At 32.2% G+C, this 9,555-nt stretch overlaps 1 long non-coding RNA gene and 1 other non-coding gene across 2 annotated transcripts; one reads left to right on the top strand and one right to left on the bottom strand.

Moving 5' to 3' along the window:
• Positions 1 to 1,690: 1,690 nt before the first annotated feature.
• Positions 1,691 to 3,671, bottom strand: LOC119189408. Its single transcript, XR_005112408.1, has 3 exons — positions 3,545 to 3,671; positions 2,335 to 2,467; positions 1,691 to 1,736 (listed from the first exon to the last, which is right to left on the bottom strand). It is a non-coding gene; the product is annotated as an uncharacterized LOC119189408 (long non-coding RNA).
• A 4,706-nt stretch (positions 3,672 to 8,377) lies between these two features.
• Trnas-aga lies at positions 8,378 to 8,459 on the top strand. Its single transcript has one exon. It is a non-coding gene; the product is annotated as a tRNA-Ser (tRNA).
• Positions 8,460 to 9,555: the final 1,096 nt, after the last annotated feature.

The raw sequence follows: 9,555 nt of genomic DNA, 5'->3' as shown, positions 1-9,555 counted from the left end.
CAACTAATTGCTCTCCTTCTTTCGAGAAACACAAATTTGAGTCCTTAATAAAGTCTGTTCCTGAGCCTATGATATTTGCTGGTGATTTCAATGCTCATCACACATTGTGGGGTTGTAATTCTGTTAATTCACGAGGCAGAGATATTTTGGAAATTATTGATGATAATAACTTGATTTTGTTGAATACTGGTGAAGTAACTACAGTTGGTTCATTGACTTGGCGTTCGAATGCTCTAGACTTGACTTTGGCTTCTCCATCACTAGCTCTTGCTTCAAATTGGTCTGTACATGATGATCCTCTTAGTAGCTATCACCTTCCTGTAATTATCAAAGTCTATATAAATAATAATAATGTATATAACGGTCTTGAAAGTGATAGTAGTAACATGCATTTGCCCATCTACCCTAATTTTAAAATGGTAGATTGGAAAATGTATGTACAAAATGTAGATTTACAATTGGCAAATTTTCAAGTTGATAATATCCCTGCATTAGCAACATATACTCTATTTTGCGAATTGTTGCATTCTGCAATCAATAAATCCCTTCCATATCGTCATCAATCTATTATCCCACGTACAAATACATTTGTTAATAATCCCCCTCATAGGAAATTCAAAAAACGCCCTCCCTTTCCTTGGTGGAATATAAAGTGTTCAGAGGCTATTCAAAATTCAAAAATCGCATATCTTAATTTTAAACACAATCCTTCAGAGGAAACCTATATTGAGTTTAAAAGATTACAAGCTCTCAAAAAACTTACTTTGAAAAAAGAACGATCATATAGTTGGGTCAAATTGTGCAGTTCTTTTAATCGGTGTACTCCTCTATCAAGAATCTGGAAATACATGCGAAAATTTAATAAAACATTTATTTGTAACTCTAATGATGATAGTTGGGTACAAGATTTTCTTCGAAAGTTTACTCCAGACTATGTAACTAATAATTCACAGTTTTCTTCCAATAGTTCAATAAATTCTGTAAATAGTTTCCTAATTAAACCGTTTTCAATGCAAGAATTAGTGTCTGCTCTTTATTCCAGAAAGGATAGTGCTTACGGACTTGATGGTGTTCCTTATATTATGTTGAAAAAGCTCAGTAAAAAGGGTCTATGCACTTTCCTTGAAATATTAAATAATTTGTGGCTGAACAATGATATACCTCTTACATGGAAATCTGACTGTTTGGTGCCCATTTTGAAACCAGATAAACCTCGGTCAAGCCCAGATTCCTATCGGCCTATTGCTCTAACATCATGTGTTGGGAAAATTTTTGAGCAATTATTAAAACAAAGGTTAGAATATTATGTAGAACATAATAATATTCTACCTGCTAATCAATTTGGTTTTAGAAGAGGAATGTCAGCTCGTGAAAGTATTTGTCAACTTCAACTTGATATACAAAATAGTTTGAATTATAAAGAGTCTTTGGTGTCTGTATTTTTTGATGTTGCTGGAGCGTTTAATAGTGTTAATATTGATATTCTTTGCTCTGAGTTACTTTCTATTCGATTTCCAAGCAAAATAGTTCATTGGGTACATACATTTTTAACTGAAAGAAAAGTTTATGCAAAGTATAACGGTAAATTATATGGTCCGAGACTTACTTCTGTTGGAGTTTGTCAAGGTGGAATACTTTCTCCATTAATATTTATTCTTTACATACGTCGTTTGAATCTCATTTTAGGTTCGAAGTTAAAAATCTTCAATTTGCTGATGACCTGGTTATTTATGCCACTGGAAAAAATTTGAAACATATCACAAAAGTTCTTAATAAGTCTTTAGAAGAGTTGTGTAAATATTTCTCTTATTTAAATCTCGATATAAATGCAACTAAATCAAAATTGGTTGTCTTTGGTAAAGGCAACAACTTAAGTAATTCTGTCTATTACAATAAAGTTCCTATTCCCGTGTCCCATGAAGCTAAGTTTTTAGGGGTGACTTTTGCTCATAATGTTTCCTGGAAAAAGTATATTGAATTAATTAGTTTAAGAGCTAATAGAGCATATAATATATTGAAATCATTATGTGGAACTTCCTGGGGTGCTGATCCCAAAATATTGTTACTTTTATATAAATCTTTGATTCGTAGTCATTTTGAGTATGGCTTCCTTTGTTTTGCTGGTGATAGTAGATTAGTAGATACCTTGGAGAAAATTCAAAACAAAAGCTTAAGACTAATCACTGGGGCATTTAAAAGCACTCCTATTAACATAATGCAAGTTGAGTGTAAACTTCCCCCATTATGCTTAAGATTTACTTATTTGAAAGAAAAGTTTTTATTAAAACTGTACAGTAAAATGAATAATCGCTTGTTTTCAAATTTAACATATACCTCTAGATTATCTTCGCATAATGCTCTCTATATTCTCCAAGGCTTCCCACAGTATATTAGTTTTCTTGAAACTCTACAAATTCATAAATCATCTTCCCTTCCATGTTATCAGGAGATTTTATCAGTAAATTTCCTGCAATAGATATTATTGTTGACCATAACTTATCCTCAAAAGAAGATGTTTATTGTAAGTTTTCTGAGTTTAGTGATAGTTGTAGATATGTGTACTGCGATGGATCCAAAACTGAGTCAGCTGTTTCATTTGCTATTTATGATGAATTTTTAAACTCTGGTATTGGTCATAAAATAGATACTAATGCAAGTATATTTACAGCTGAGGCTGTGGCTATTCTTGCTGCTTTGAAACACATAAAACATAGGAATGACACATGTTGTGAATGGGTAATAGTCAGTGATAGCATGAGTGTTCTTGAAAAACTTAAAAATAATCATTTCAATGCTAACATTAATTATATAATTACTCTTATCAAAGACTCCTACATAGATTTGTTTATACATAATGTTAAGGTTTCATTTATGTGGGTTCCCTCTCATGTTGGAGTTTTAGGGAATGAGAAGGCTGACTTTATAGCCAGAACTATAACTAGTTCTTCAACCATCATCCCTGACTCCAGTAGTAATCTCAATGTTCGTGTACCACATACAGATGTAATCCCCATCCTTAAGAAAAGATTCATTGACATATGGAAGAAACACTGGAATCACACAGTTCAAACCCAAAAGAAAGGGTTATGGTATGCCGCATATAATGTTCCTATTGGCTCCACACCTTGGTTTTGCAGAAGTCGTTTATTTATTAGCAGAAAATTTTACACCATTATTTTGAGGCTTCGTTTCGGTCATTGTCTTTTAAATTATCATCTTTTTCGATTTAAAATTGTACAAAGTCCTTTATGCGACCACTGTAATTCTCAGACAGAGCAATCTCTGTCTCACATATTCTTTAATTGTTCATCTTTCGGCATTCAGCGCCTTGTGCTGATGGATGAGTTGATTAAAATTTATAAGAAACCCGATCTGGTACCGCGCTCCATACAGGATCTTCTTGTAAATAGTTCAACCTATACAGTATTAGTTAATTTTATTAATAACACAGTTAGGCAAATTTAATTGTTTGTAAATAGTTATTGGTTTTAAGTTTGTTTTAAGATTTTTATCTAGTTTAATTCTTGTATATAAATATTTTCACCTGAATCTGAATAGTATTAGAAGGGGAATTATAATATTATATATAGAAAGGTATTTATGAATTTATGTCTTTGATAAGATCAAAGGATCGAATTTTGAAATTTGAAATGGGATTTTAACTGAATATGACTACCTACCTATCTATCGTGATCTATAGATTGAATGTACGACTAGAAATGTCAAAAGATAATGGATTGACTAAATATTTGAATTGAAATAGGGAAAAAAGGAAAAAAAATTGTACAAAAAAAATTGGATACTTGAACGAATATAAACTTATGACTTGTCCCTGAATTTTACCTCTAGGCTTTAATAGTCTAATTAACTGAAGATTGAAGATATAAACTGAAGACATTAAATGGATGTAATTTACGATGAGACAAGTTTACTTATGACATGGCAGCATGGTCTCTGACCTTAGCCGGTTCCCTGAGGAACCAAAATGGCCCGGTTGAGTTGAGTGAAACTGACAGCGTAGCCTTTAAATATTCAAGAGGTGTAAAGGGCAACACGACGTGTATTTCCCTTGGGTCTTTGCTTACCCCTCGTATGTTTATGTTCCAGTTTCATCATAAGACTGTACGTAAAATTGTGCATTCAAAGGTAAATTTAGAAGAATACATTACTATAATTGGTATTTTTTGAAGTTGTTATAGTTTTTAAAAGCGATGTTTATTATGTTCATAATCATTTTATGATAATATATTTAGGGTACAATAAAAGTATAGCAAAAATATACTTACACGAGAATAATGATTTCTATTAGACTAGAATCACAATATTAAGTAACGAAAACAATAAAAAAATATATATAAACACTCTCAATACAGTGAGTGAAATTTATGTCGCTAACTACGAGTTATGTGTACTTGGATGTAAAAATGTGCTTTAAATATAGCATCATAAGTAATATTCTACTCCAGTATTGTCTTGTTATATTTAACGTTATAATAAATGTTCAATATAGAACGTACACAAAATAAATTTTCTTAGTGCATATCTACGATCTTCACTGGTAGTGGGCCGTGAACAGAATCTGAGGAGAGACAAAAAAAGAAACAATTCCAAAGTTTTCGCATTATACATTGATAGTCTCAAACAGATACGAACATAAATATGTATGTATAGTGATCGGTGAATCAAACAAAAAATAACATTAAAAAATATATTATAATACTTTTTAGTTTGCTACAACGTGATTTGTTTTTTGATAGGACATTTTGATTTTTTTTTAATGTATACTACAGCTTATGCTAAAATACTATCAGTGTATGCCAAATATTCATTCTAGATTATCCCAAAATCTTCTGGATAGAGATTTCAATAAATAATGACAGAAATAATAAACTTTAATATCGGTTTACCTATATTGAATAAAACGTAATTTTTATATATAAAAAATATAGATGATGTGAGGGAAACAAGAAACAATAGAGGAGTACAAAGGAGCTAAATCAGTGGTACAATCCATTTTTTAAACAACATAAATGGGCTACTTAGACCAAAGAAATGTTATAGCAGTTCTGCCAAAAATCTCCGCGAAATTCCATGTTTGCTTACCGATAGAAAAATAATATAAGGAAGTGTGACCGAAAAAAGCCCGGTTCCTAGTATGACCCACTATCCATGTTTTAGGTTTTTTTTGTTGTGTTCTTTTATTATTAAATTTATATTTGATATGTTACAATTTAATCACAGAGTTTTCTTTATATTTTTTAGGAAAATTTAAAAAAAATATTGTGTTTAAGGGTTCCTTTACCTTATTACTACAACAATTAAAACATCTGCACCCAATGCACTAACTAGCACAGTTTACAAAACTATAATAATAAGTACGAAATATTCAACAAAATTTTTCACATACAAAACCGATGTCGAAAAGGTCAACATTACACAAACAGGTTCATTCAATTTGAATACCTCCAACAGAGCGTACTGCTCGTTACGGCAACGGAAGTGACGTCACAGTCACCTCGTGCATTGTGTACGAAATAACGCACAATGCATAACACACGGAATATATTCACTTCTCCAGTATAAAATTGCACAATTCCATGCAACTTGTCACTATTTTTGTCTGAATACTGAAAAAATAGTTTTTTCGTTTTGTTCTATTACAAATATTTTTATCAGTTGGTAAAGCATACAAATATAACAGTCTCATTAGTAATAGAAGCCAACAAACATTTATAGCCTATGAGCAAGTGATTTGTATTCAGAACCTAGAGTGCGCCAACGCTAAGCACCAAGACATGTGTACTCTGACTGCCGAGTGGCGACTCCGGCGCATACTCACCTATCAATGTCAAACAAACGATATACGTGAATGTCACTCCTGCATAATACAGTGGAACACGACTTACATTGTGTTGAATATATTGTTAGTCTGGACTGTTTTGTGTTATAGCGTGTATTGATTTTTACAGAAGTTCATGTCAAATTGTAAATCCATAAGTAAAAAAATTGTAGTTACATACATTCCTAAAGAAAATGAGTAATATTTCTAAAAACGATATGTAAAATTATTAATTATCCATAACAAGGCATAATGAAGCTTCCTAGTTAATCTTAACGATGAAAATAATTGTTACAATAATTGGTTTATAATATTATAAGGTACATGTATATCGAATTCGGCCTAACAACGTTATTAAGAGACGAAAATAGAGCTCTATTATGTGATTAATTTGAAAGCTATTGAATATATCTGTACAGACGATAAAGACCAAAAATGCTATTCTACTGTTCACTTCAATCCTATTTCTTACCAAACTGACCATTTTTAATCAAAATATAATAAAAATATTTCTATCATCATGTTATGCGAAAATATATGAACAATTCGTTGGAAAGCTCGTTTTGTACGTAAACACCTAGAACTATCCCACTATTTCACGGTGTTTGCGAAGACGTGGAACCCATCCATTGAAATTATCGCTCTGGTAACTCCCAACATAATGGCGTTATTATTGTATTCATTTATTTTTAAACAGAATCTTAATTTCCAATTTCTACTGTTAAGGTTTTTTGAGTGAATGATTTTATAGTTACTGTTGTGTTCCAATATAACTACCTCATTGCCAATTAATAAATAACATAACCAATAAGATATTGCTATTAAGGAACCGTATTACTGGCAAAGATGTATATTATTGTAAGGTAACATTGTCTCCGAACAAGTATAAATAAGTCTACTCATTTTCCGCTCCTCTCTTCTAACAAGTAAAATAAGAGATAATGTACGCAATAAGACAAGATATTAAAATTTATACCATTATAATATGAACGACGTATAGGAAAAAATATGACTTGTGCTTACCCCTAATAATGAAGTAAAATAATCCATGTCTTTCCTGCAGTTTGACCACAACATGGGTTAAAAGTATGTGCGTATTATGAACCGAAATACAGACAATTGCCTACGTCGATTAACTTAACAAACTATAGTAAAATCAGAGGCGGGAAGCGCCCATTACATTCCAAGTTTGAAATTCTAAAACAGAGGCAGTTCGCCGCGCGGTAATTAATTCTTCTACTGTTTTACAGGCGCGTGCGCATCTCATAATCATAAAACCGCACTTGTGCCCGGACCGGGGATTTCTCGCGCCATTTATTCAATTTTACTACCCGGCTGCACAGCTGAATAAATACCTACTTATTTCTGTATAATGAATCCACAAATAACTCTCGTTACGCCTATTGTGATTGCATTGTGTACATACTAATGTGTTACGGCTAAACTACGAGTACCTAATTACTTATCTAGGACAAATAATTATACAGAGTCATTTTGACATTTCGTTAATAAATTAAACCACTTACCTATTCGTCTTTAGTCTTTATCTTTGTTAACATTGGGCCGAAAATCATCTATGAATAACGAATATTTTCACAAAACATTCTAGTTTTACTTGTCTGATATATTTTTATGTTGCACTGTAGTGTGAATATCGCGTATGCCTGAGTGTATTGACTAAAAGATTAATGGTACCGCTGCGACAAATTTTCTTAGGATAATAGTGGTAGTGGCATTGGGAGGTATTAAATTAAAGTTACTTATTGATATTCATTTTGCTCGATAACTATAATTTAAAATGAAGGAGAGAATTATAATATAAAAAAATGCGACAAAATCCGCAAAATGGTTTTATTCGTTGGTTAAAGTAAGATCAGTGCCCTGAACCCGCTGTTCAGTCTTTAATTTCCACTTTTCTTTTGTCATTATTGAAAAATGTAAATAAATATTGTGTCAATAAATATTGTTTAATTCAAATATCAAAAAAATTTGTGATCATTGTGTTTAGTGCTCGCATTTTATTCTGATGACTCCAACTAACTCCGCAACCACTTATGACGATGTAAACAGTAGCAAAGCTTCCCCGACATACATATGCTTAAAATTATAAAATATATATGAAATTTATAAGCATTGGATAAGTTCATCTATATCATGACTAGAGACCTGATTATATGGATTAACGCATTTTTTTTTATTTTGTAATCTACACACTGCAACAAAACACGACTGGTTATCTTTCTTGGGTGCCTGTAACCAAACGTTATGAGTAACCAAATTTCAAGGAAACAACTATACATAGTTCGTATTATTTACCTGTTGTTTAAAGCATAGGAAGTAAAATTTAAAAATAACATTGGAATATAGAAAGCCATTTCGTGCATAGATATTTAGTTCCGATACGTTAAATAAAAGAAGAAAAATGTTCATTTATTTTTTATTAAAGCTAGGTAGAGCAATTTGTAATAAAGAAGTGTTTAGACGCGAAGTGTAACTATTAAATATACAACATTCACAATTTCATCTTAGGAGCCATAAGCAGTCGTGGCCGAGCGGTTAAGGCGTCTGACTAGAAATCAGATTCCCTCTGGGAGCGTAGGTTCGAATCCTACCGACTGCGACTATGTCAGTGTTTTTTTACTCACAATGACTCTTTAACAGTCAATATACATACAGCAACTAGAAAACTATACGCGGCCTACATGTTGCTGTTTAATATTTTGTAAAGTGCTTGGACGATATAAATCCAGAGCTTCATAACTTCTAACAACGGAGCGTATATACAAAACTACAGTTTTACAGAAGCGACAAAAATCTAAACAAAACTAATTGATACATCAAATACGAGCTATACATATTAATACGTACATTTTTTTTTTCAGCGAGATTTATACCTACAATCTATAGAAAAAATATATAGTCAGGGAGAAAATCTGTCTTTTTGATATTACGGACTTTCTAATCGAAGTATAGCTTTACTAGCCATATAGATAAGAGTAAAAATCCCCTATTTACATATACGACTATCAAAACTGTTATATGCGCCCGTAGACGAAATAAGCATTGTATAATTTTTATCTTTATCAAAATATCAGAATGTTACGGATTGAGTTAAGTACAAACAAATAGCGATAATTTTCGCTCTCTTGTAACCTCTGTTAGTGAACCCTTTTGTAAAAAACTGACTAAATCATTCCTTGAGCACCATGTTACCCGACTTCAGTTTGTTTGAAATTGTGCTTTATGGATCCTGGAGGACCGGAACAAAATAATGTTGTCCGTTGAAACTAGGTCCTCTTTGTAAGGTGAGGATTGAATCGGCAAGTGCTGCGATGACCAGGGAAACGCTTGGCGGAAGTGGGTTCCGAAGAAATCACTTCCTATGACGGAGACCTTACGTTCACCGTTCTGGGGACAAGGAAACGTTTATGCAATAAGTTGGGATCTATTGTTTAGATTGACCAGCTCGAAGTCCTGACCTCAATCCAATTGAACGTGTCTAGAATATTCTAAAGAGACGGGTAATATCAGTGTAACGTGCACCAAAAACATCAGAAAGCTGAAACGAGTCATTGCAGACGAGTGGGAACGTACGCTCAAGAGTTTAAAACAAATAACTTGGAAAGCATGTCCAGAAAAATGTAATTTTTACAACAGGAAACACTCGTTATGAGGATTTTACATTTCCCATTTTTTATTAAAAAATCAAATACATC

This window comes from Manduca sexta, chromosome 15 (genome assembly GCF_014839805.1).
Source record: "Manduca sexta isolate Smith_Timp_Sample1 chromosome 15, JHU_Msex_v1.0, whole genome shotgun sequence".
NCBI lineage: Eukaryota > Metazoa > Arthropoda > Insecta > Lepidoptera > Sphingidae > Manduca > Manduca sexta.
Note: the sequence above shows the minus strand (reverse complement) of the source record. Positions and strands in the feature narration are given on the sequence as shown.